We start from the raw sequence: 26,621 nt of genomic DNA, 5'->3' as shown, positions 1-26,621 counted from the left end.
TACTGTCACTTATTTGATAACTCTTTGCAGATTAAAAAAAAAACTTACTGGAACCAAACTTTTGAACAGTAACTAGTACAGACATCAATGTTTAATGGATTGTAAATCATAAAGTACGCAAAGGATTAAAAGTATTATGTGTAACACATTAGCAATTTATATGTTACCATTATATATTCATGTCACTGTTTACTAATGTTTAGACTAATATTAACAAATGAAAACCTTATTGTTTAGGTGACACAAATTGTAATAGTTTTAAGAATAAAAGTTTTGTTTTTTTTCTCATGATTCCCTGGTTTTTGCTGCTTCTGAGTAGAATCCCCATGAGTTATCAGCACAAGTGTCAGAGAGTATGATGTGCAACTTGTGCATCACTCGTCACTCGTTTAATTTACCTGAGAAACATCACAAAACAATTATATAGATGACAAAACAATCCAGTGTTGCGATGGGCTATGTCCTTCCTTTTATTCAGCTCTTAATACTTCCTGCCTGTGCGCTTTGAAACCCGTGAGTGTGTGTAAGATAGAAATACAGTACACAATATGGAAACAGGCAGAGGTGAGCACTGAACAGCTTCTTTCCTTAAAATTGATTCACCATAGAACAGTGACTCGAGTCAAATGCACTCATCTCACTTTTGCTAAAATCTAACTGCCAAAACGCTTTTTTATATAAACTCCTCCTCAGCACCCACTAACTTACCACAATAACCAAAATCCGTCTCACTCACTACGATTACATAATGCCTACTTGGGCTGCAACATCACACATTCAGCTCAATCTCTCAGTAACTTGTGAAATCTGTGTTTTCTTGGGACGAAGCACTACAGACATAACGTAAAAACAATTAAATCTGCAATTTCCTGAAGGAAATCACAAGTATTTAAGCAAACACTCAAATTTACACCCAAAACGCCCCAAAATGATCAAACTGCATGAGACTGCAAAAACGGTAAGAAAAACGTGAGCATCCAAAAGTCTGAGAGCACTATAAAATGCTTTCTACTTAGTTTTGGTAGTTTTCCTTATTTATTACAGTTTTTTCCCTATTAATATATACTGATGTTCACATAGTTTCACATAATCACAAATTATGTTTATTTTTAATCAGTGCCAACATAACTTTTATTAAAAAAAAAATCCCATTTTATTTCTCACATTTTTTTACTTTCAGGTTTTTTAAATCTTTTTAGTTTTGGATGTAGATTTTGAATCTTTGATGTTCAAGTTTGCACATTGTTCAAGTAAATAAAACCAGACTTTGCATCTATAAAGTCTTTGTTAATTAAGTTTAAACATTCCGTACATCACTCTGTGAAAGCATCCTAATATAACCGAGGGACTATAATCAATATCAAGTATGGCACATCTACATTACAGTATGCATGTCAGAATATTTTGCAATGTCAATATAAGATTAAGCTGGACAAACTTACACCAAAACACTGCCATTTGCTAACTCAGCAAAACCACACATTCCAGATAAACCCTTACAAGACCACTCAGATCATTAGGACTGTCATTAGAGTTAGAGTACCAGGGTTTCACACAAACAGGGGAAGTCCCACTTTTAGCTATTTCAATCCGACTCAAAACTCTGTTTAAGCTGTGCATTATACTGACTGATTGCACTGTATTCTAAGTATATTTTTTTCTACTGTTTTAATTCATTTTAAATCAAGTTGTAAATCATTTAACAGTTTAAACATAAGGTTTAACGTAAGTGCTGGTGAAGGTAAAGAGAATGTTGGGCAAAAGAAAGACAGTTTTGTGTGGTTTAATCCATTGAAAACATCTGAGTTCTATTGGTTTGGTTAGATGAGGGTTCAAGGAAGTATGGGGTGAAGTATTGGAATAGTTTTAGGGTATTTGATGAGGATTTTTTCAGTGTGGGGAGAGGCTGAACAAAACGCTTGAGAATGTTTGTTTGGTGTTAAGAGTACATTTACTAACAGTAAGTCTTTTAATTCCATTTTTTCCCTTGTGCTTACTTATTAACATTATTTAATGATTTTACATCCTTTTATGTAAAGCGACTTGGATTTGCCATTTTGTAAGAATGTGCTATAATAAATAAACTTGCCTGACCTATATCTACCTTTCGACTTAATTCAATTAATACATGCAATCATGACAAAAAAAAACTTCGCTGTCACGACTTACCCCCTTGTTAGACACCGGACTGGACTGCGTGATTTTTGCCAGTGTCAGCAATACGAAATAATCATTCCAATTTCCGTAATCCTGAAAGGGTAAAACTATCGTGTCATTGATGCTTGAGAGTGGAATTGATGTGTCTCAAAAGCTCGTGACTGCCCAAGTAAACCACATTTTTAAAATATTTTACGTCACGCGCAGAATTTCATTGTCGCGCAGTGATGTCCACAAATGCCGTCTAGACAGACAGCACACGTCAGTTTTTGAGCACAGCCACTGTTTACATTGGGTTGTTATGTAATCACCGCAGAACATCTGTTCTCCATTACACGGCAGAGAAAAAATAACAAATTTATTCTTGCTTCGTGGACCCAGAACGCCGTGCCAAACATTCAGACAAACATAATAAAATATCTGTAATTTATGCAAGGGAACAAACTTGAAAGCCAAATCTGTTGTTGTGTTTGTTAGCAGCAGACAAACAAACACAATCTGTGCTGTGGTGTTGTGGCCTCCTCACGGCAATTTTAGGCAGGGTGTTCACTCGAAAGGAAAGCGCGCTGGCATGAAAACTATTTACATTCACACCCCGGTTTAAAAGCATCGAGCAAAAAAACACCATACCTTGTGTGTTTGTTTGGTTTAGGAGTTTAATATGTTCATATCTTTATCCAAGCGTCGTACGGCTCTATTCATCGCTGTGTTCATTTCATTTGATCTTGCTTTCTCTCTCATCGACTGACAGAAAAGGACGGCCTGCTGTGGATGGCGCAGCTCCGCCCTTGACGACCAATCAGAGCGCAGATATTAACCGAAGGAGAGAAATGGAGATCGTTGATTGGCTGAGACGCAAGCCCGTCTGTTTCCTTCCATCCATTAGGTTCTGGAGCGAGTGAAAGGATGCTGCTGGATACTGACAGGCGCACAGTTGCAAACAAGCCAGACAAAAGGCACCAATTGCAATATTTTAATGGATTCTACCTTTACAAAAATGGCAATTTCTTTAAAACCACAAATTGGATTCGCTGCCAATGCAGTCTGGAAAAACTGTTATTTATTTAATTGTGTAGTACAAATAGTACGAAACTGATTATCATAATGTTCACAAAAAATTATAAACTTACCAGTCAAATGTTAGGAACATGATTAGGATTTTATATTTTTTTTTTGTATTTTATTTTATTTATATTTTTTAATATCTTTATGCTCACCAAGGCTGCATTTATTTAACAAAAAAATCAAAACTGTAATATTGTGAAATATGAATTATGCTGACTTTTTCAATATGCTGTTTTTTTGCTGCTCAGTTATTATAATATACTATTGTCTCTGAATTATCTAATAATCGTTCTTGTTATTATTTCAACACTAAAAAACATATTACAACAATGATTTTTAAATGGATTCATGTGCAAATTGTAATAAGTCTTTGAGAAGCATTAAAACTTTGACCAGTAGTGTTGTAACCTGTGCTACTGTGGTATATGTTATGTAAAAGTGCACAAACAAGAATGTGAGCAAGATCACTTATTCCCATGGTGTATGTTGTCTTTTATGATAAATTATAAACAATCAACAGGCTTATTAAGAGTAAAGAAAACTCTGTGTCATACAGTGATTGAAGTACAAGGAAATCCTTGGCTTGTTAGTGTCACCACTGGTAGATGGACTTTCTTCAGATTGTCAATTTTATATTGCTTGACAAATTCCATAAGCATTCAAACTTTTAAACATCTTTACATCTGTCTTTGAATATTTGTTCACATATCTTGAGATGGGTAGAAAAAATCCAACTTATAAATAGTCAACATGAGGTATAAAAATAAAATGCCTTTAGAAATCGATGTAAAAAAATGTCAAAGAAAAAAAAATATGTATCTGTAATTATCTTACATGGCTGAATGATATGCACTTCTTTATCTTGATTGAATGCTTCTGTTTCAGTCAGGAACCCATTTACATTGTTTGACCAAGACAACTCTGAGGCATTCCCTTTAATGTGTCTTTTCTGTGAAATGGCAGAGCAAGCATTAAAAAAAAAAAAAAAAAAACCTTTGCTGTACTTTATCAATAACTTCTTCTCAAATTCAGTCTCAAAACCACATATCGAAACATTTCCATAAAAAAAAATAATAAATTGTCCTTCATGTAAATAGTGCTTTAAAGTTCCTTTGATCCCTCTAAGATGTGCTCTGCAGTAAATGCTGACAGTCTTGTGCATTGCGCTTTGTTGTCATTGGATTTTCTTCTTTATAAGCTTTTGAGACAAACAACAAGCCCTGTGAGCCAGACATGACGTTTAGAACTTTGGAGGGGTCCGAGGCTATTATCTAGCTAAAGTGATGAAAAATACTTCTCCTAATGGAGAAAACAGTGACGCTAGAGTCACGCGTCATAAAAAAAAAAGAATACTCCATATTGAAAAGCCAAACGGCAAGAATCATAGTTCCATCCTTTCACATAAATTGTTCCAGGAAAGACTGTTATTCTCCAGTCTTATCTCCAGATAATGATAATGATTGGCGTACACTCCTACACTCCTGATACCTTTCACTCACTGACTCTTTCACCCCATATTGGTTATCCATGTCTGCCAAAGACATTCGTGGCAAGGAAATTTTTGCGGTGTATTCTGCATTTCGAGGGGTCTCCATATAGATAGTGGAGCTGGTGAGACTCTTACGGTCTTTCTTTGATGCCGAGCGCCGCTGCCAGCGACACAGGAGGAGCTCCACCTGCTCTCTGAAGAAGCTGGTTGTCAGGGTGTAGAGGATGGGGTTAAGGGCACTGTTGATAGGAAGAACGAAGATCACCATCCAGGAGTTTATTGTCCCTGCAGAAATAAACATAGAGCAAATGTCAACAAAAAAGAACTTGCTGTACTGATAATCTTAAATTCTGTGACACACTTGGCCAAGAGGTAGTGGGGTCACTTTTTTTTATTTATTTTTTTTATTTTTATTTCTAAAAATAAAATACCTGGACCAAAAACCATGTTTTAAATATAATACCAAAAACTACAAAACACCAACAATTGTTTGTCATTACTAAATGTATTATTTAAAAACTTTTATTGAAATATATTAACTGAAATTTGTTTTTGTGTGCCTTATTATTAAGATACAGTGTTTCTCTTTCAAAATAAATTTTGCACGAACTGCCTTGCATTCAAACTGCTATTAGGGCTGAAGATCCGTGCAAATATGTCCAAATAAATAATTCCAGCCTGAACAATATTTTCATTTTCAGTAAAATCTTTACAATGTTTTTCACCATAACAGATAAGTCAAAATAAGTGTAAACTTAATGAAATACTAATAAAAACTGTTATCAAAATGCCTGTTTTATCCATGTTGTAAAAAAAAAAAAAAAATCATGCCACCTTTTTAAATAAATCAGGGAAATCAGCAATGCACGATTGGCTGGCGGCAAGACAGCTACGTGATGACATCATATAATTAAAAAAGACACCTGACGAAAAACTTGACAAATTTCTTTTCCTTTATAAGGAAACAACCAAGTGAACAAAACTACATAAATGTTATAATAGTTAAATGAAATGTGCAATGTTTTTATTTTAATTTTTTGATTTATTATTGTTATTTTTTACATGATTCCCAATTATTTATATTCACGATTTCTAGTATTGGTACAGGTTTGACTTTTTTTTCAATGTTGTAATTAGCAGTTCATGTATTTTTTCTTAGAAGCAGTTTTGTTATGTGACAGCATTCAAGATCAAGTTATCTAAATCTCCTGCGCTCCATCAGCCATACCATAATATATGTTCAGCACTCAAAGCACGCAATGCACGACTGCTGATTAACTAAGACGCTACGATTATAAAGTAATTATTTTATCACAAATAAATCTTCAATGAGTAAAAAATTGGACTGTGTCTACAGATTACACCAACATTATAATATTATTTTCAAATTCATTTTTAAATTATTATTTTAAATTTATTGTCCCTGGATTAGTAGAGAACTCTTGTAATAGAGTAGCAGTGACTGGGATAGATTTTAAATATCAATTTCACTTAAAAAGATGCAATCTAATCCTGTTGACATGAAATAAGCCTGTTCCTGAGCAGGTACGTTACGGACCTTTTGCTAAAACAGCAAGTCCAGGATGACTTCAAAGAACCCACATAATCCAAGATCATGCCCCAAATCGTCAAACAATCAAATCCAGCTAACTGAGTGACGTATGAAGAACACGGGCCCCCTGGTAACATACCTGGAATCTCAACTTTTAGCAGAGAGAGGAGTTTTTGACCAAAAATATGGGTATCCAGCAGAGGGCATCAGAGAACCACAATAAAGAAAAAGCGGTTGGCCACAGCCACGTCTTTGTGTAGCCGACTGCGTACATCTGTGGCATTGATGCCGGTTTTTATAAATGGAACAGCAACATGCTGGAATAGGAAGTGGACCAATCACCAAGAACGCCACCAGATTAAACCTGTGAATACACAAATACACAAATAGGTTTCAGGATTTGCACATAAGGACTGAAATAGGAAAGTAATAAGCTTGGATAGTGTATAGCCTTCTAACAGTTTACACCATTCAAAGGAGTGATCGAATAATGCATATCATATAACCCAAATATTTTATTATATTGATTATATTATATTATATTATAATATGTCTAAAGTTTGGATTGAGATTGAGAAAAAGTCTCTTATAGGCGATTTACCAAGGCTGCAATATTCTTTTATTAAAAATACAGAAAGAACCGTAATATTGTGAAATGTTATTACAATTATTACAGTTTTATATTTGAAAAAAAAAATAATAATAGATGGCAAAGCTTAATTACTCCAATCTTCAGTGTTGCATGAAAGTGCCAGTGTCTTTCAGTAATCATTCTAATATACTGATTTGGTACTCAATAATTATCAATTATTATTGGTGCTCAATAACAATGGTTCTTATAATTAATGTTAAAAACAGTTTAATATTTGGTGGAAACCGACAGTGGAAACTGTTAATTTTTTTTCAGTAGTCTTGAACAAAGAACAGCATTTCTTTTTTAAATCTTTTGTAACATTTTAAAATTATTTTTACTGTCACTTTTTAACAATTGAATGCAACCAAAATATATATATTATTTGCCCCCAGACTTCTGAATTAAAGTCTATCAAAAAATACAAAATAACATTTTAAGCAGCATGACTGTTATCAACATAGATAATCGGAAATGTTTCTTGAGTGTCAAAATCAGCATATTAAAAGAATTAAAAAATAATTTTCTGAAGGATCATGTGACTCTGGAAATTGCGGGTAATGGCAGCTGAAAATACATCACGCCATCAAAGTATTAATTATATTTTAAACATATTCAAATTGAAAACAGATCAACACTACAGGCTTGGTGAGCATAACTGACTTCTTTCATTACAAAACATTACAAATCTTAAATATTTTACAATTTTGACTGGTAGTGTATATAGAAGAATTAAAACTACTAAATACATGAAAACACATCAATATATTAGTAAACATCAAATGAGTGAAAAGACTCAAACCAAGAAATATCCCTGTGGAGTATCCTTTGGCTGTTGGCTTCTCCAGCCTGTCAGAGTGCAGAGGAAACATACATCCATTTCTCCCATAATAGTGTTCCCAAACAGGTCTTCATTAAGCAAAGGGAACAGCTGCTATGACAAATCCCAGAATCCAGATGAAGGCCAGAACCAACACTGTCTGCAGCTTCCCGGGCCGCAGATGGCTAAAGGGAAAACGGATGACTAGGAATTTCTCTAGTGTTAAGTAGGTATGAGAGAAGAACAGCGATACTTCAGAGGAGAGCATGGCGAGAAAGCCAATCGTTCGGCATTCCACACTATCCATCCAGATAAGAGCATTCCGGTTATATTCGCCCCGGAATTTCACATCAACAATATCCCCAGGAAGAAAAGATAGACCTCCCATCAAGACAGTCAGGCAACTGGAAAACATTAAAGCAAAAGAATCAAAATAATGACAACATTCCTCAAGCATTTGATGCAGTGCTTAGTTTAAATGAAAAAAAAAAAAAAAAAAAAAAAACTAGGCTTCTACAAATAAATACACCATGTAATCTTTTTAAATATGTGCCAGTCAGAGGAAGATGAGCAACCAACTGTTTCTCATCCAACTTCACCACGAAAGTCAATGTCTCCACTGAACTTTTTGGGTTTTGTTTTCATTTTTTGGGTTTATTTCTTGTATCATTATGTCACGACATGCTGGTTTTTGTTATACACTCTAGTCACAGATTTAAAACAACGGTGAGCCCCTGCTGCATTGATTACTGTAATGGATGTTAATCTTAACAGTGCAAATTATTTTCCTCATTACTTTAAAAACAAAGACATAGCGTGACCAGAACTGGCATGAAGTTGCTTGCCAGTTTATTTTAGGCCTCTCTTTCCTGTGGAGGTGTGAAATATTTGACAGCTGCTCATTTGCAGGTTCTCCCGCAAGTCAGACAGCACATTTAGGAAAACTGCAGCCGTCACAAAAGCTTATGAGAAAAGGGTAATGCGTTTATATGTGAATAATGTATAAACGTATCCTTGTTCCTTATAATCTGAAGGAATACATCATGAATCAGAGCCAGACAATGGTACCGCCATCTTTGGTAATAGGCGATTTTTGATTCTGACAGCATGGCAAAGGTGAGTAGAGGGACACTATTAAAGCCAGCGAACAAGTGAGGATAAAGGCCAAGCTCTTGTTCCTGTCCTGAATGCACTGATGTAACTGAGATTAACAGAACCAGCACAGACAGAAACCGTGAACTGTGAATGTTACAGCAGTTAATAACAACCCTCCGTGATCACGCTGACCTTCATCTGAGCACAAGGAGAGATTAGTATCATGCAGCTGAAGGATGGGATGATCATTCGATCATTCTGTCCTGCACTCCTGCAATTTAATTATATATATATATATATATATATATATAATATATATATATATATATATATATATATATATACTTATACTTATTTATTATATATATTTATATTATACTTTATAATAAATCAATATATTATTAATATATATATATATATAAAAAAAACATATTTTTATACATAACATGCATAACATTTATACCGAAATTACAGTTATACTACATTACTTTCATATAATTAAATTAGATATGTAAATAAAAGTTAATTATTTCTATAATAATACCTATTTTACCTATATTAAAACCATCTTTTTTTTTTCTAAAATTAAGTCAGCAATTTGACCTTTATTAAAAAAGTAAAATGATTATTAGCATTATACAAACTATACACACATACACACACATAATTTCTTTATTTAGCAAAAGATGGTTTGTCTAAAGAAGAGACAAATTTTCATGTCAAATTGAGAATATGTTGGAAAAGCTTGTAATCACAATCTCAAATACAAACTGTAAAATAATGTTGATTTTTTGGTGGTAAAACTGCAGCACTGAAAAAAATAACCTATCAAGCATCTATCCGTGTTCTTGTCCTGGAAAAACTACATCTGTCACAGATTTACTTAAGTATTAGTAGATTATAGATTTTTTTTTTGGTACATCCGGAAGAGATCGGACTGTGGAAGTATGCAACTTTACCCTTTAAATAAGTTCAAAACTTCACATAACATTCAATCAAGCAAGCTTATGAAGACAAACGAACTGTTACTTTCGAAATAGGATTATAGATGAATGCATAAACGCTCAGGAACGAACAATCAAACACATACACAGACACAAAAGCAAACCGAATCATAACAGGCTTTACTGTCAGCTTCCATTATTCAGATCATTTTCAGATCAGCTTTCCCTTACATATTATTACCCCTTGGGTTTTCCACTAATACCCCCATTCATGAAGGCTGCATAAATGGGCATAGTTTCTTTTCTTTTCAAGAAAATCCTCCCTCTCTATCCCTCTCTTCCTCTCTCGTAAAATGTCTAGCCAAACGTTTTTGTGGACTTTTATGAGACTGTTACAGACAGATGATAGTGTGAGTGTGTGTATTTTTGTGTGGGTTGCAACAAGTAACGGATAATAATAATAATAAAAACAACTAATATAGCTATATTATATTATGTATATATTAGATAGCTAAATATATATAGTTATAACTAATAATATATTATTAAACTTATTTTATTTTTATTATTAAATAATATAAGAATAACAATTACAATAGGGTTTCAGAACTATGCGCTAGAACCCCTAATAAATAATTATAATTTGTATTAAATATATGAAGTGTTTCCATACAAAGACCAGAATAATCAATGTGTATGTTTTCAATGGTACAATCAGGAAGTAATCTGTCAATGTAATATATGTATGGCAGTATTATATAACTATAATATAAGGTTATGTGGCTAGTTAGCATCATGTATTAAGTTAAGTACACATAATATGTTATTGTGATCTTAATGATAAAAATATAAGAATATTATTGGCAGTTTTGTTTGTCCAGGGTTGCATCATCCTGCATCATCCAAGTCATCGTATTATTATTATTATTGAAACTTTTGCACAATATATTTATTAATCAAATGTTAATAATAGTTTCGCCTGTACTCACAACACAAGACTTTGATGCAGGCTGCATGCAGGTTGTTCTCTGCTCTAATGAAGGAGCGCATTCCAATAACAAAAAGATTCCCAAAGCAGGTGATGAAGGCCATAACCCAGACAGACACCCGCAGAACCAGGCTGGCTAACAGGTCTTCCACTGATGAAATGCCATCCGTATTAGGTTTACATTTCCGAACATGTGGGGCATAGGAACAGTACTGAAAATCCTCAAAATATCTAGAAAAGACAGATATGTACACATAACAGATTACAAGCTGAGCATCCTGTTTATGCAGATTAATACAGACCACACATTGAGAGGTACGTACATGTGGGACAGGTTTCCCATTGGAAGAAACATCTTGGTGGTTATATCAGGAATTTCAATGCCTTCCAGACTTCTGTTAAATACAAATGGATGTTGTATTTCATGTGACACCTACTAATAGGGTCTTAAAAGGCATTCTTTTGAAAGGCAGAACATGCTGTGTTGATACTTACAGAGACTCAAGTTGGACCAGGTGATCGAAGTGACTGGCATGAATATGGAGTGAAGGATTATGGGATATGTTCCTGCAAATATTAAATGGAGTATGTCAGCCAAAAATGGTAATTCTGATTATTTACTGATCACAAAAAAAAAAACTGTTTTTTTTTTTTTTAAAGAACACCTTTGTAGCTCTTACTATCCATTGACAGTTGATAGTTACCAGGAGCTGTCAAGTTCCAAAAAGGACATGAAACACTCAAAAAGTTCAAGAAGTTAAACACTCAAACACGTAAAAAGTTATCATATGGCTTCGACAGCTCTAAATACAGCTAGACTACTTTTATTGCTTTTTTTTGGTCATTTGTCATTTTTGGGGGGTTGACAGCTCGCAAATGAAGACTTGTTTGTTCCATGGAAGAACTAACAGCACGCAGACTTGGAAGGACATGAGGGTGAGTGAGTGACAGAATTTTTTCCATCTTGATAAAAATACCCCTTGGGTGAAATATCCCTTAGAACATTATTTCATAGTATTGTGGGGTTGTTATTGCATTGTGTGCATTCATCAGTTCAACACTTTTGAAATAAACTATGTGACTGATACGTGCATGACTCACAGTTTCTGCAGATACTGTAAACTCCTGAAAGTGTTTTTAGGAAGATTGGAAATTCTGTTGCAAGACAAATCTATTATAATTAAACAAAAAAAAAAAAAAAAAAAAAAAAAAAAAAAAAAACAAGGAGGAAAGACAAATACATCTGTAAAATAAGCATAATGCATGTGCATATAATGCCATCTCAATTATGTCTGTGAGAAAGTTTAAACAAAGTTATTTCTCTCAAATCACAAGATTTCACATCCTTTCCAGATTATGTGCTGCAGTACTCACAGTTCAACCAAAGATCCAAGAGAATGAAAGGTGTTTTCTAGAAGGATCTTGATTTTATTGTCATGCAGTGATCTGGACATAAAAATTGAGAGAACAAACTTAATGTTAATTTCCAGTAAGACTAAACGACTACATTTTCACTTAAGTGGAAAGCCTCAAAGAACAGACACTGGGCTGTGAACAGCCAGATGATAACGAAATCATACTGCTTTTCTGCTGCATTTCCAGCTTATTTTTCCAGCAAGGTCAAGCCGACCTTATTTGCAGGGGATGCCCATCTCTCCCTGCAAGTCTCATTTAAGATATGTCTGCCACTTCCCCACATCTATTACAAAAGAGAATGGCACATCCTAATAATGCACTATAAGAACCATGCAAAAAAAAAAAAAAACCCTGAAAGGGGCTCTTTGTTGTTGCTGTGAGAGATGCCAGTCTGTCCACATAAGGCAATAATGACACTGACAAAATCTTTCGACCATTCACACTTCTCCTGGGAGACATGCTGCTTTCATTTTCAACAGATTTAGGAGGGAATCAGGACCAAAGGAGTCAAATTCACAGGTGATCCCTGAGACACTGGAATTAGAGTCCTCTATTTTTATGATCAACCAAAAACTAGTCAAACATCTTGAGGTAAAACTGATGGGAGTTCAAAACTGCAGTGCAGATAAATATTTTTTTTTTATTAAGTAATATAATTTGCTTCAAACTAAAGAACTGCGCAGGGACGGATTTTTCAGTCCCACTCCTGCAGGATTCTGTCTCGCACTTGCCTGCTCCATCATCAACATCCCAGAATAAACACTCCTGATAAAATATTTGTTATTGAAGCATCGACATTCACAAACCACTGTTATTTTTAACAGAATAGCAAGCATGGGCTTCTGCGTGCATGGTTTGGAATGGCCGAATTCAAGCAAAAAGTGGTGCGTTTGTTATCTTTATAATGTTTAAATATCAGTTCATTGCGATCTCACAAAGCTATAACACTATGAATATATGCACATTATTCTTTTCATAATGAATACACCTTGTGGTTTATAATGAGAGAATTTGTGAGCATGCAAATTTCAGCACTGCACAAGAAACTTTTTGAGCGGTGAGTGGATTCTAACTTAAACACCTCTGATTGGCCATTGCGATCCAGAAAATCAACAAATATGTACTGTAAGTGATTGGTTACATTGCTCAATGCTGCAAACGTGTTATAAATAGAAACTGTGCCTATTCTTGCACCTTTTAATCTTTTTTATGTTAAATTAGCTGTTCTTGATGCTTTTTGCGCAATAGATGAAAAACGATTTATTTGTTTTTAGATATTTTATGTTTAGATATTTTGCGGGACACATTTGAGCAAAGCTTCCTGGTGGAATTGAGACGATGTGAGTTTGCTCTGGTATACAGCAAAATGCTAGTCATTTACATGGTTAAAAAACAATTAAAATGTATAAAAAAAAAAATTATATTAAAAATTTTAATTAAGTTGTTAATCTGACAATAGCATTTTAATAAAAATGGTGTAATAAAATAAAATGGTATGTAATTTAAAAAAAAACGCAAAGTAGACCCTTTTTACTATGGTCTCAAGACTTTTATACCCCTCAGTATATGACATATAATTTATTTGAAACACCTTACATTAAAAGACTTTGTGATATACACAACCAGAACGGTGGCATGTCCTATATTTTAAAGTAACAGTAAAATTAAGAAGATTTCAACACATGCTTGACTTCATTTTCCCACAAGGGCATCAAACTTTGTTCACTTGTAAGAAACACGTGCCGTCAGACATTCACATCCTGATGACTAACCAAGCACAAGCATTTCCTTTTAGAGATAAAAAACTGAGGATTTAAAAAAAAACATGTCTGAGATCCAAAACCGACATCGTAAACTAAAAACAACATCTGTTACCACATTCAATTAAAACTGACCATTAAATCAAAACTCGCTGCCACACTTGCCATAAATTGTGATGCTGGCATCAGCATGTGCAGCTATCCTTTAAAAAACACAATGAAACCAACCAATCAGACTTTACAGTGGATTTGTGACTGATGGTAAATGCATGTTAAAAACACTTACAGCCCTGTGAGCTCGGTACAACGTCTTCAAAGTGGAACAATTCAGCAACTCGACGTGGTTTTCTCAGCGAAGTCTCTGTGAAGAAAGACAAGCCAAGAAAAAGCAAAGAAAGAAAATGAGCTGTAAATAAAAAAAAAATAATTATAAATCCTGACTTCGAAGACATGAGAGGAAGACAACATTTGCACTGATGACTGGGAAACACTCATCCCATTGCTCCTCCTGCAACAACAAAAATAAATCTAATCAAGAGCCATAGGTGCTTGACATGAATAAATCAGAGTGCCTCATGGAAAGCCCCATTCCGAAATTTTTCATTCAGCGAGCAACTCATCGAGAGGATGTGCCTGACATTGATAGTACCTCTAATAGTCTTTCTCTCCAAAGCGTCAGGCTGGACTATCAGATGGCAATTGTCATTTCAGCGGCAAAAGTAAATCGCAGCATGACTGAGCCACTCGCATAGGTAACATCTAAAATCACAGTGATCAACCTGCTGCTGGCCACTGTCAGTCCTCTTTCTGCTCTGACTATAATTACCAGAGTGCATTGTTCACAGAAAAGCTAAAAATGCGTCTTAAGTGCTCATTCATGAAGGGAGAGACACTTGAAAAACAAACACACATCTGGCCAAAAGATACGGGCACTTGAGAGGAGGTTTTCATTGTTTTATTGTTTACTCAAAATGTGTGACACAGGTCAATGGAGTTGTACTCAGACCTTTGAATAAACAGTCTATGCAGCTTAATCTGGCCTATAAAATGCCCACTTAGCCAGAAAGAGAGTATCTGACTGATACGCTACAAAAGAAAGCACAGTGTGTTTGTTCTCGCTAACCTAAAAAAAAACTGGCGATCTAGAGATTAATTCATCCTCAAAAGCACTCGTTGGATCAACCGGGTACCTCATATAACATGACTTTGTTTTCCAAGTAGACTGATAATAATCTGATTTATCTGATTAAAGTTTGCCAGATAGAGGAAATGCTTTCCAGTTTTGTGTGCAATACGCATCAGAGTGGTCAATAAATTGGCCTTGGGTCCGGTTCCGTGGGTGTCCTGTCTAGAAATAATCAGGTTTCAAGGTAATTGTTGGCTATAAAATTTGAACAAAAACATCTTTAAAGTTTTGAAGTGAGTGTGGTCTTCTAGGCATAGGTTTATCTGAGCAAAGCAACTGCTGACAATGGCATAAAATATATTAAGTGGTTTTACTGTGGAATTTCACTGAGAGCTAACATGATTCATACCGAGTGAGATTTGCTAAATTCAAACCCACCTCATAGCAAAACGCTATGATGCGGTATCATTTGTTCAGTTCAGAGACCATCGCTAAGTGTTTTACAGACTCTTTCTGTTCGTTAACCCTTAGAATGACCTATTCAAATAAACCAAATAGCCAGATGACTAATATACTAATAGAAATGCAGGTATAACACACACGTATTTAGATATATACATGCTTACAGCTAAAAGTAACAAAAAAACAAAAAACAAAAAAAAACCTTCCAGAGTACCAAAACTTTCCAGAGAAATCAGCTTTATATGTAGAGACAACCCAGATCAAAAAATAAATGCTGTATTTCTTAGTGTCTCTAAACAAGATGCACATGTACAATGAGCACAGAAAAAAAATGGTCAAGCCAAAAAATGCTTTAACATTATTACAGTATCATACACAAACACTGGTAGTTTAACTGGTTGTGTCAGGAAAATTCAGTGAATTAGAATGATTAAGTACAGCCATGCGGATTACTGTGACCTCATGATGCCTTAAACAATTATAAACACAGGAGAACTCTTTATTTCCCCTAATGAACCTTTAACATGTGCATGTGTGCCAGCAAATCAATTCACCCCATAATGCATGGTGTCCACCACAGTGGATGGTTCTAAATGCCATTTTTACCAATCTAACCCGTGATGTTATATCCAAACCATCTTTGAGCCTTACTCATAATTATACATATTTCTTTATATTTTAATGTGCATCTCAAATAACATGTAAATCCTCAAAATATGATCCTTTACTTAAGGGGTCGGCAACCTATGGCACGAGTGCCAACAGTGGCACACATAGAGATAATTGCTGGCACACGAGCAATAGAGAAAACCGCATACTGATGTACATTTTGAGGTAATAACTTCTCATAGTCACAAAGCCTGTTAGGAGCTATAAATACTATTAAAGTGTAATAATTAACTTACGCTAGTCTACGGATGCGCGCGCGCCTGCTGCACATACTAGCCGCTTCAGATCAAAGCCTCAGTGATCCAATAGCGCTCATCAAGTAGGCGGGGTTTAATGTTCACAGAAGCAGAGCGCGAAGCATCAGTTTAACGTTAAAGAGAGCGAGGCAAGACGAAGCTGCAAATCATTTAATGCTAGTCAACTTTTAATGATACGTTTTACGATAGAAATGTTTAATGACCGACAGCTATATCCAGAGATGCAAACTACTCAAACTACTTTTTTCTCAAATATGGCCATTTTGAGAGCGAGAGAGAGAGAGAGAGAGAGAGAGAGAGAGAGAGAGAGAGAGAGAGAGAGAGATACAGAGAGAGAGATGTGTAAATTGTCTCCGTCTGTCTTTCTACAAATAATGAAGCTGAGTTTAGTTACTTAAAAAACAGCGATTTTACCCCCCTCATTGCTGAGGAATATAATGTAGCAATTCAGTATCAATTAATAGAAGTCGTGTGGCAGTGCTGACAAAAATTTTATGAGCTTCTGAATGTTAGTTTTTGCACAGCGCGATCTCAGATCTCTGTATGCGAGTAGTGTGTATGTGCGCGCGTATCAGTTAAAGCAGTGCATTAATAATGTCACATTTATGTTCTGTGTTTCTGTTCTCCCTGCCTTGACCTAGTTTTCCTGTGTTGCTTGATTAGTTCATTAGTTTGCACCTGTGTCCATTAATCATCTTATTAGTCCATCGTTTGGTTAAGTATTTATAGCCCTGCCTTTCCCTCAGTTTCTTTGTCCTGTCTCCGTGTAAAGAGGTTGTTTTCTCCTACATTCCCATGTGGATTTATTAAAGACTCCGTTGTTTGACTAGCTGCACGCTCCTCCGTACTCCTTCAAGCTCCTTTCCCCATCAATCCATGACAAAATATAGAACGGAGTGATTAAACTGAATGTTTAAGGCATTGGCCTTGTCACACAAATACAGTGGTGGTCAGTACGGTCACCACTTGATCTATATTTCAAAAAAAACTTATAAAAAATACTCAAACTATTTGCATGAAAATTAAATAGGCCTATTGTTTTTTATCGTATCATTTACAAAAAATGTGTATATACTGTATAAAGACAGAATGCATTAAAAAGCTGGGTGTTGACACTACGGTTAACCAGAAAAATTTAAAATGGCATGTCATGCCGAAAAGGTTGCCGACCCCTGCTCTACTTTGTAGGAATTCAGTAACAGGAAATACTCACAACCACCCTGAGCAAGGGCATGTGCTGACAGAAACTCGAGTCAGGGAGCCACAACAGGGACGTGTTCACCATGGATCTGAAAAATGAATAAAGATTTAAAATTAACCACCTAAAATGGCAATACAGCCTCGATGTGCAGACTGTCACAGCAAGAGCCTTGAAGGTCTTTACTGTAGAAATTCAGCAAACCCCCTGCAGCACTTTTAGATATGACTGAATCAGTTTCAGAGGAAAAACAATCAAGGCTTTCTGCCAGACTAGCTGTGTGCTATTAGGTGTCCTCCGTTTCACAAGCAAAATTATCTGGAAATAGTATTTTAAATTAGTTCTTATTAAGTGAATCCTTAATATTAACAAACTAACTAATTAACTAATATATTAATTAAAAACATCTCTGAAAGAAGGTCATTCATTAGTCAAAAAACACCAGGAAATAAGATATTATCCTAAGACGCCAACAATACATAATTTAGCTTATTATGCAAATTTAGAGAGCAATTTTATCTGTTCTCATAAATGAAAAATTAATAGAGTGCTTATTATTCAGTGGACGCTTGTACAGCTAATTTATAAGGATGTATTTATTTAATAATAAATCAGAATTTTTTTTTTTTTCAGTTCCCATATTTACTTTTGTGTTTCACCAATGCTGTCTATTTAGCACTTCAGTCCAGTACAGAGTCACACCAGTATGGATGCATCATTGGGCTCAAACTATAATTTTCTGTCAATACAGACTCCCACAAGCTTTTGCATGCAATGGATAAATTGCAAACAGAACCAGGCTTCTGGAAACTGTTCAGAAGACTTACTACTGTTATTTCAGCAATTAAGGGGATCACAAAGCGAAGTGAACAGGGAAGGAAAAACATTCCAGGCAAGCGTATAATCACTTCTGGCATGACTTCAGATACTTGCCTTCACTCATGAAAAGTAATCTCATGAGGGACTGTTCTCTGCAGTGATGCTTAAAGTGCCCCTATTATGGGTAATGAAAGGTTCATATTTTGGTTTTGAGAGTCCCCAACAACAGGTTGACATGCATGCAAGGTCAAAAAACACTTTCATTGTCTTATAATTTGTATTTATTTTACTTATCTTACTTACTTTTATTTATTTGCTCAAAGACTCCCAAACGGTTCGCTCAACGATTCATTTTTCCAAACCCCCCTTTTACGTGATGCTAATCTGCAGTGATTAGCGATTGGTCTGGTTTGTGAGGCTGCTTTGTGTACAGCGTTACCGGGGAAACCACTATTTTTACCAAGTGGCACCTAGTGGCAAAGAATGAATTTGCATTTTCATTCATACAACGGGAAAAGACTCAAAATGTATCATGTGACTTCAGCATGAAATGGCTTGGGATTCATTTTAAAAATGTCTTGTTTAAATGATTCAGAGTCGACTCTTTCTTTTGAGAGACAATAACTTTATACACGGTGCACTTTAAGTTTTAAAACTTTGCAGGATGTTTTCATTCACTTAGAGCTGTGTTACACGCTGCATGAAAGGTAATTTCCAAAAACCCATAATGGGGCACTTTAATATCACTTAGATTTTTTTCTGTTATTAGTTAGCTGACCCTGAGAGACCCCTGATTTTTATTAAGGTGAAAGTCCCAAATAATATGAAATTGTGCCATATGTTTATTCACAAAGCTGTGATGGACAAACAAAAAAACACCACACAGTGTCGGAGTTTTTAAAGATTCTGGTTCACTAAATGAATTATGCAAATCAAACACAAACATGGGCCATAAACTCGGTGCAATTTGCATGCTGCAGATTTTTGTTTAGAAATACTGTGTAGGAAAAATACTGTGTAAATGTTTCAGATTTACTTTGAAATAATCTTAATATTTCAGTTACCACCCAACAAAAAAACACACGATCAGCCTGAAAACCAGCTGGTTATTCTATGATCTAAGTGCCTTTTCCAGTTTGAGAAGCTAAAAATAAATAATTTAAATAAAAATATAATAATAAAAAATATAAATAAATAAGTGAATAGATACAATAAACTTAAAATTCATTTTATTTTCTAATGCTAATATTACTAGTAAATTTACTGAAAATGGTTACGAAACATAATATAAAATGAGGGATATTTTTTATTTATGGAGTAGTTCATTACTTTAAAAGGGAAAAAAAAGTGGAACTGGAAGCCAAAGGACATTTCCAGGGGAAATTAAAGACATTCTGAAGAGACCCTATGATCATGGATTTCTTACTACTTGTACAAATGGCTGCACAATGGCCTTCAAGCAACCCACATTTTGAAATCTAAAAGTGTAAAATTTCTGTTAGCTTTCTTGTGGGTACAGACAGTTCTGTGTTACGGTGAAAAGATCAAAAAGCTGTCTCAGAGATGATTTTGAGTCTTGTCGCAGAAACAAAATTGGCTGAGTTTCAGGGTTAGTGAACGCTAGATTATTTTGTCGTTACTTGAACGATGAAGTGCCTTTCTGTTGACATTCTCTTGATAATACTTGTAACCAACAAGTGAACACAAAAGTACTGCTAAACTCAGATATGTCTTCGACATCTCAAATCATTGTGGGAATTGTGCCTTTGCCTTGATTTAGGTGCATAGTAACAGGAAAAAACAGGGGAAAAGTAGTTCAATTAAAAGACAACTTTAAACTCATGAAACAACATCCTAGAAATAGATATAAATGTCTTGTCAGACAATTGGATCAGAAACAGGAACAAGCTTGATTAAATATATAATAAAACAAAGCTTGACATTTTCATCAAAGAGATAACTGTAAGGACAACTATTTAAACAAAATGCCACAGTAAAGAATCACCATGAAAAAAACAAGATACTTACAGAAATGTCAGTGACCTCAGACCGATGAACGTATCACGGGTAACGGTTTTAAGTGGGTTGTGGTCTAACACTCTGAGGGGAAAAAAATAATACAATAACTGAAATGTTTTTTACAAAATGTTAAGCAAAAAAATAAATTAATTAAAAAATATATTTAAAAAAATATCTTGTTGGCAAATCTTCTGTCAGTGACTGTGCTTATTCAAGTACTGCATAAATCTGCCCAACCTGCGTCTGGGATTGGCAACCGAAAAGCCACCCAAGTAATTCTCAGCTTCTTTCTGCAAAACCACATTCTATTTTCAACACTTTCCAGAGCCAAATTCTACTAACTCAGAGCTATTCCACAGACCACATCTTTTCTGTGTGATTATGCCAAATTAATTAAGCATCTATTTATCAAGGGAGACAACAAACAAACAAATATTACTAAATATGAGATGAAATATTGTGTAACTCTAAACTATAGGATAAAGTTCAAGAAAATAGATGATTAAAAAATTTAAAGTAACCAAAACATAAACACTAGAAACAGAAAAAATAAACAGAAAATGTTAAAATATATAAAAATTATGAAAAAAAAAAAAAAACTTCATGACACTTTAAATTTCTTTAAAGTATAAAACAACAAAAAGTGACTAAATGATGGTTTCCAGTTTGACCACGGTCTCAACTCTCTACTTGTATTTATTTTGTGATTTATATTTGATGCAGAAGAGCAAGAAGAAGCCATTTTCCCCTTTTCTAATTCATTAAATGTGTTGCAATGCATACTCACAGCCAGTCTAACTTGTGTAGATCTCGGAATACACCTGGTCCTAAATATGTTATGTGGTTTTGGCTAAGAAACCTGCACAAAAGACAATGTTTAATTATAGACACAGACTTGAAATTGATTAAAAAAAAGCTCTGTCCCCTGTCAAGGTTAAGCATTAAATTGTCCAAAGGATTGATTTACAGCCATAAAAATAATAAATTGCCCTATAAGGAATCCAAATGAATACGAGCATAGCAACTCATTTCTGACTCTGTGCTTCTTCTGAGATGATTTTGACTGAACTAAAAACAGATTGGAATGGAAAGGAAAAGGTAAGTTTGTAATTCCTACAACACTTTGTAAGAAGACATTTATCATCTAGACCTGACTTTCTCTAATGATATACATCATCATCTTCTAGGGATAAAGCTTTTCCGTCCTCACTTCTGGGACAATTGACAAAAAAATAGTCTGTGCCTACTCGGCCCCAAGATCTACAGCTCAAAGATGCCATTGTGCTCCACACCTAAAGCAACAGCAGAAGAAGCATCAATGAATACACATGCAACAATCTTGGGCGGCACATTGTTCAGTATTCAATCTGGGACTTTCATTTCTCATCTCCAGTTTGGCTGGAGACGTCCTAACACCTCTCTTATGAACACACACTCTCTCACTGGCTTCTCATGAAGTTCAAGAAATTGCATTGACTATCAGTAACACCAGAACAAAAAGAATATTTGGACTCTTTTTAAAAAGGTGATCTGAAGTGAAAGATAAGAAAAAAGAAGTACTTACAGTTTTTCTAGATTGAATAGTCCGCTGAAGGCACGGCTTGAGACCATCTGAATTATGTTGTTCTGAAGAAACCTGTTCAAAAAGAAAGTCGTAACAAATAAGTGCTGATAATGTTAATGGATTCTATTAATCAGTTGTGGTCTGGATGCTCTTTTGGACATCTGACACAAGAAATGGCTAGATATTCAGCTTTAAAATCTAAAAAGTTGCTTTGTGAAAAATTTAACCAAAGCCAGCTGCTTAATAACCATTCAGAAACACATTCAAACCCAAAACTTTGTGTTTGCATAACTCATCATAACACTGTACACTTCTCATGATGTTCACTGTAGCATCCCAACATTTTGTTTTACCTAACAAATATATTTTATGTCAATTAATACCTCATTTTCATTAGCCTTATTTACAATGTTGCAACAGTGGGTGGACTTAGACTATTATATAGTCTCACACAGACGACGTTTTCCTTTCATCAGCCTCTTAATGATTGAAATACAGTCATCTTTTATATTTTTGAAAGCAATTAAGGCCATAAAACATTAGAACACTGAGTAATTTTACTAATAATAATCGCGTACTTGTGCAAAACAGAAAGCAAGTAACGTTTATTTGTACCTCTGCCTATTTACTTCCAGGGAGGGACCATACTGTGAGATAAAAGAGGAAAAGAAAAGAGACACGAGCAAGCACTTTTTTCATATGTTATGTTGTTAATTTACTTAATTAATATAAAACTACATGAGGTGATCTGAGTGATCTTGTATATAAAATGTTAATCTCTCAGAGGAGGATACCCCCAGACTTCCTACAAGACCCTGATGTTTTGGCCTTCACCCTAGATGTTGTCAAATCCTGAAAAATGCCCCTGGCATGCTTCTGTTCTCTGTTTTATATTAGCAATAGTAAGATTTAAACTCTGGGCTAGTGCCTGTGAGGTTGGGAGGGTAAATTGTGTCTGCCTGGGGCTGGGGTGAGCAAAAAAATAGCTGGTTTCTAAGTCTGCAATTCATTTTTGTTGGGTTCATTAGCCAGAAAATTGCAGAACTACTTTTTTAAAGGGAACCTAATGCAAAAAAAAATTTTTGAACATAACTGTGCCACCCTATAATGTTAAAAAATCTATGCACCCGCTTTATTTTTTACATTCTCCATAAATCATAAACAGCCATTCTGGAATGCTGTCTCATAGGGTTACTTAGCAATTTTGTTGCTAGATTTAGCAAATTTTCAGGCTACCTTAGCAACTTTTTCACCAAAAAGTAACTAGAAACAAACAACAAATTCAGCTATTTTCTTTATTTATTTTGCATTTTCCCTCTAAATCACATAAAAAGAGGAAACCATTGATCAGCTAGTTGGCCAAGCAGCAAGTCAGCCTAGCATGTCGGCATGTTGCTTAGTTGCAATTTTTCAATAATAATAGATCATTTATGATACACTTTGATATTAGCTTGTACCTATAATTGTTGATCATTTAGGTACACTGTAAGAAAAAAATATGTAGAAAAATGGAAAAGGGAGAGGTAATTTTCTGCCAAGACATTATCCATTAACTTTACAGACAATTCCTGTAACCCTAAAATGGCTTTGGATTCAAAGGATAAGAGTATAGTTCACAACAAAGACTTGGATGGGCAGTCAGTAAATTATTAAATACATAATCTTGAAATCTAATGCCATTCCAGTTGCTGCCAGAGATTCAGTTGTACCATAAATATCTGCTTTAATAGCTCTATACTGTCCTGTCCCAATAAAGGCAAAAACTTCAAAAAATAAATTATCATCATCATAAAAAAAAACTCTCAAAATGCAGTGACAGCACACATTACCATAAAATTCTCATGACATCTGGAGGAATGCAAATTAATTTATGCCAGTCTTGACTGCACTGATTTGTTCACTAAAGAGGACTGAACTGCCTTTTTTATTTTATACAGAATGTATTGTACATTAAATGCATATAAATAGGTTTAAATGGGCAGTAAACCCTTCACGATTCTGAATAGAAGTCAGTAAATTGCCTCTCTTCCAAACCTTATTACTTTAATTTGAAAGAAGGATGATAATTTAATCTGACACTTTTTCTTGGGTGCAGAAGAGCTTGAAATGAATGTGCAATTCAAGTAAAATGAGATGAAAAGCATACTCTCGATTCAGAAGAAGTTCCTCCAGTCTGTGAGGGACACAGTGACCCAGTGGGAAAAGCAGAGCTCTGCAGCTCTTACCAGCAACATTATCAGCCATCACCACTCGCTCCCAATGAGGTGAAAGGGAATTTAGTGATTCAATGAAGCATTCATGGGCACGCTAGGAAGAACTGGGCTCCTAACTGAGAAAGAATGAGCTTTCTCTGAGCTCATGATGTTAAAACTAAATTATTTGGACACTTTAGAGTTTTCAATAGTTAGTGGAACGTTATGAACTACCTGGGGACAGCTGCGAGAACCTGAAAACCTGACTTCATTTATCCACAAAAATTACCCTGAGATCAGTTTAATGAAATGACATTCACACATATTAAAGGAATAGTTCACCTAAAAATTAAAATTTGCTAACTCTCAGATCATCCAAGATGCAGATTAATTTGTTTATTTATTGGAACAGATTTGGAGAAATTTAACATTACATCACTTGCTCAGCAATGAATGACGTCAAAATGAGAGTCCAAACTGAACTCAAAACATCAAAATAATGGATTATTTTTAATGAACTCATCTACACCTTGGATGGCGAGTAAATTCTCAGCAAATTTTTATTTTTGGGTGAACTATTTCTGTTGCTTATTATAACATTAACAGACAAAAAGTGTCTAAAGATCCCCTTTGCACAGAATTTGAATTTGACCAACTCTCCTGAGATTTTAGCATGGCAATGTACACGACAACATTAATGTGTTTTGATCTTGTGGCGGAAAAGATAAGCTACTGTATGCTGCTGGTAGCTTATCTATTCCGCCACAAGATCAAAAGAGCAAATACTGAGACTTGCTTCTGCTAATACATCCAGAGACATGGTGCTGTGAGCAAGTAATAAATACTGCTTCTCCACATATAACATGCATGAAATAACCAGATATATAACATACATGAAATTACCCTGTAGCAGATCTATACAGGTGGAGCTGGGGAAGGTGGAGATTTTCTTAAGCGTGCTGCAACTGCTACAGCAAGCACTAGCCAAGTATTTGAATGCAAGCTCATTGGCTATTGATTTGAAAATAAACCAATTATCTGCGCCATGTGAATAATGTTATCATATCAGATTGAGTTAGAATCTACAGCCTGCACCATCTAGAGTTTCATGACAGAACTTTGTATTTCTGACAACTTCGTAACTTTGTTAGAGTAACTGGATCATGAAACCATAAAAGAGATGTTAATACTTCAAGTAACTGGGATTTATACATTTACCTATTAAATAATAGTGGAAAAATGTAAAAATGAAAAGCCAGAAAATCAGAGATATTCAGATCTATAGGCTTAATGTCAGTCCTGTGTCTTGTTCCCCACGTGTTCCATGTCCCAGTTTTCCCATGTTGATTGTGTTAATTTGGTTCCAAGTGTGTCTCATGATTTTTCTTGATTAGTTTCCATGTGTATTTAAGTGCTGTGTTTCCTGAGTCCTCCGAGCTGTTTTGAACATCAATTCCGTGTCCTAGGTGTGATTTCCTAGATGTCAAAAAAGACTGTTGATTATGATTCTCCTGCGTTCTCCTCGTTCGTCACTCCTTGTTCCTCACTCCTCACAATAGGCACATCGTGAAAGAAGACAGCACCATAAACAGTAAGCGGCGCCCCTACTCTCTGTGTTTCTGTTATACATTTTTTGAAAGTGTTTTGGTTTTCCGTTTCCATTCCGTCAAGCCCGCCAGCCGTTCCTCAGTTAAGCCCGCTGGCCGTTCCGAAGTCAACTCTAACTCTAATGTTCACCTCTAACTAAAGGAGGAGGAGAAGAAAAAGACTGTTCTCCACCCTTATTCTAGCCCCAGAGCTCTCTCCAGTGTCAGCTCCAGCCCCAGAGGTCACTCCAGGCCCAGAGCTCGCTCCAGTGTGGGCTCCAGGCCCCGAATTCATCCCAAAGAGGGCTCCAGTTCCTGAGTTTAGTCCACCGAAGGCTCCAGTTCCTGAGTTTAGCCCATGGAGGGCTCCTGTTCCTGAGTTTAGCCCATGGAGGGCTCATGTTCCTGGGTTTATCCCAGAGAGGTCCCCTGGTCCTGAGTTTAGCCCAGAGAGAGCTCCACTCCCCGAGTTTAGCCAACAGAGGGCACCAGCCCCCGAGCCTAGTTCAGAGAGGTCTCCAGTCCCCAAGTTTAGCCCAGAGAGGGTCCCAGTCTCCGAGTTTAGCCCAGAGAGGGCTCCAGTCCCTAAGTTTAGCCATGAGAGGGTTCCAGTTCCCACGTTCAGCCCTAGGAGGGCTCCAGTTCCCACGTTCAGCCCTACAAGGGCTCCAGTTCCCACATCCAGCCCATGGAGGGCTCCAGTTCACACGTCCAGCTCAAGGAGGGCTCCAGTCCCCAAGTCATGCCCAGGGAGTGCCCCAGCTCCCGAGTTAGACCTACGGAGGGTCTCTGAAACCGACATTCCCTCCAAG

The 26,621-nt window shown here is 35.6% G+C and overlaps 1 pseudogene; it reads right to left on the bottom strand.

Moving 5' to 3' along the window:
* Positions 1–389: 389 nt before the first annotated feature.
* LOC109097605 overlaps positions 390–26,621 on the bottom strand; it is a 51,333-nt pseudogene continuing 25,101 nt past the window's right edge.

This window comes from Cyprinus carpio, chromosome A10 (genome assembly GCF_018340385.1).
Source record: "Cyprinus carpio isolate SPL01 chromosome A10, ASM1834038v1, whole genome shotgun sequence".
Lineage (NCBI taxonomy): Eukaryota > Metazoa > Chordata > Actinopteri > Cypriniformes > Cyprinidae > Cyprinus > Cyprinus carpio.
This window is presented reverse-complemented; position numbering and strand designations above follow the sequence as displayed.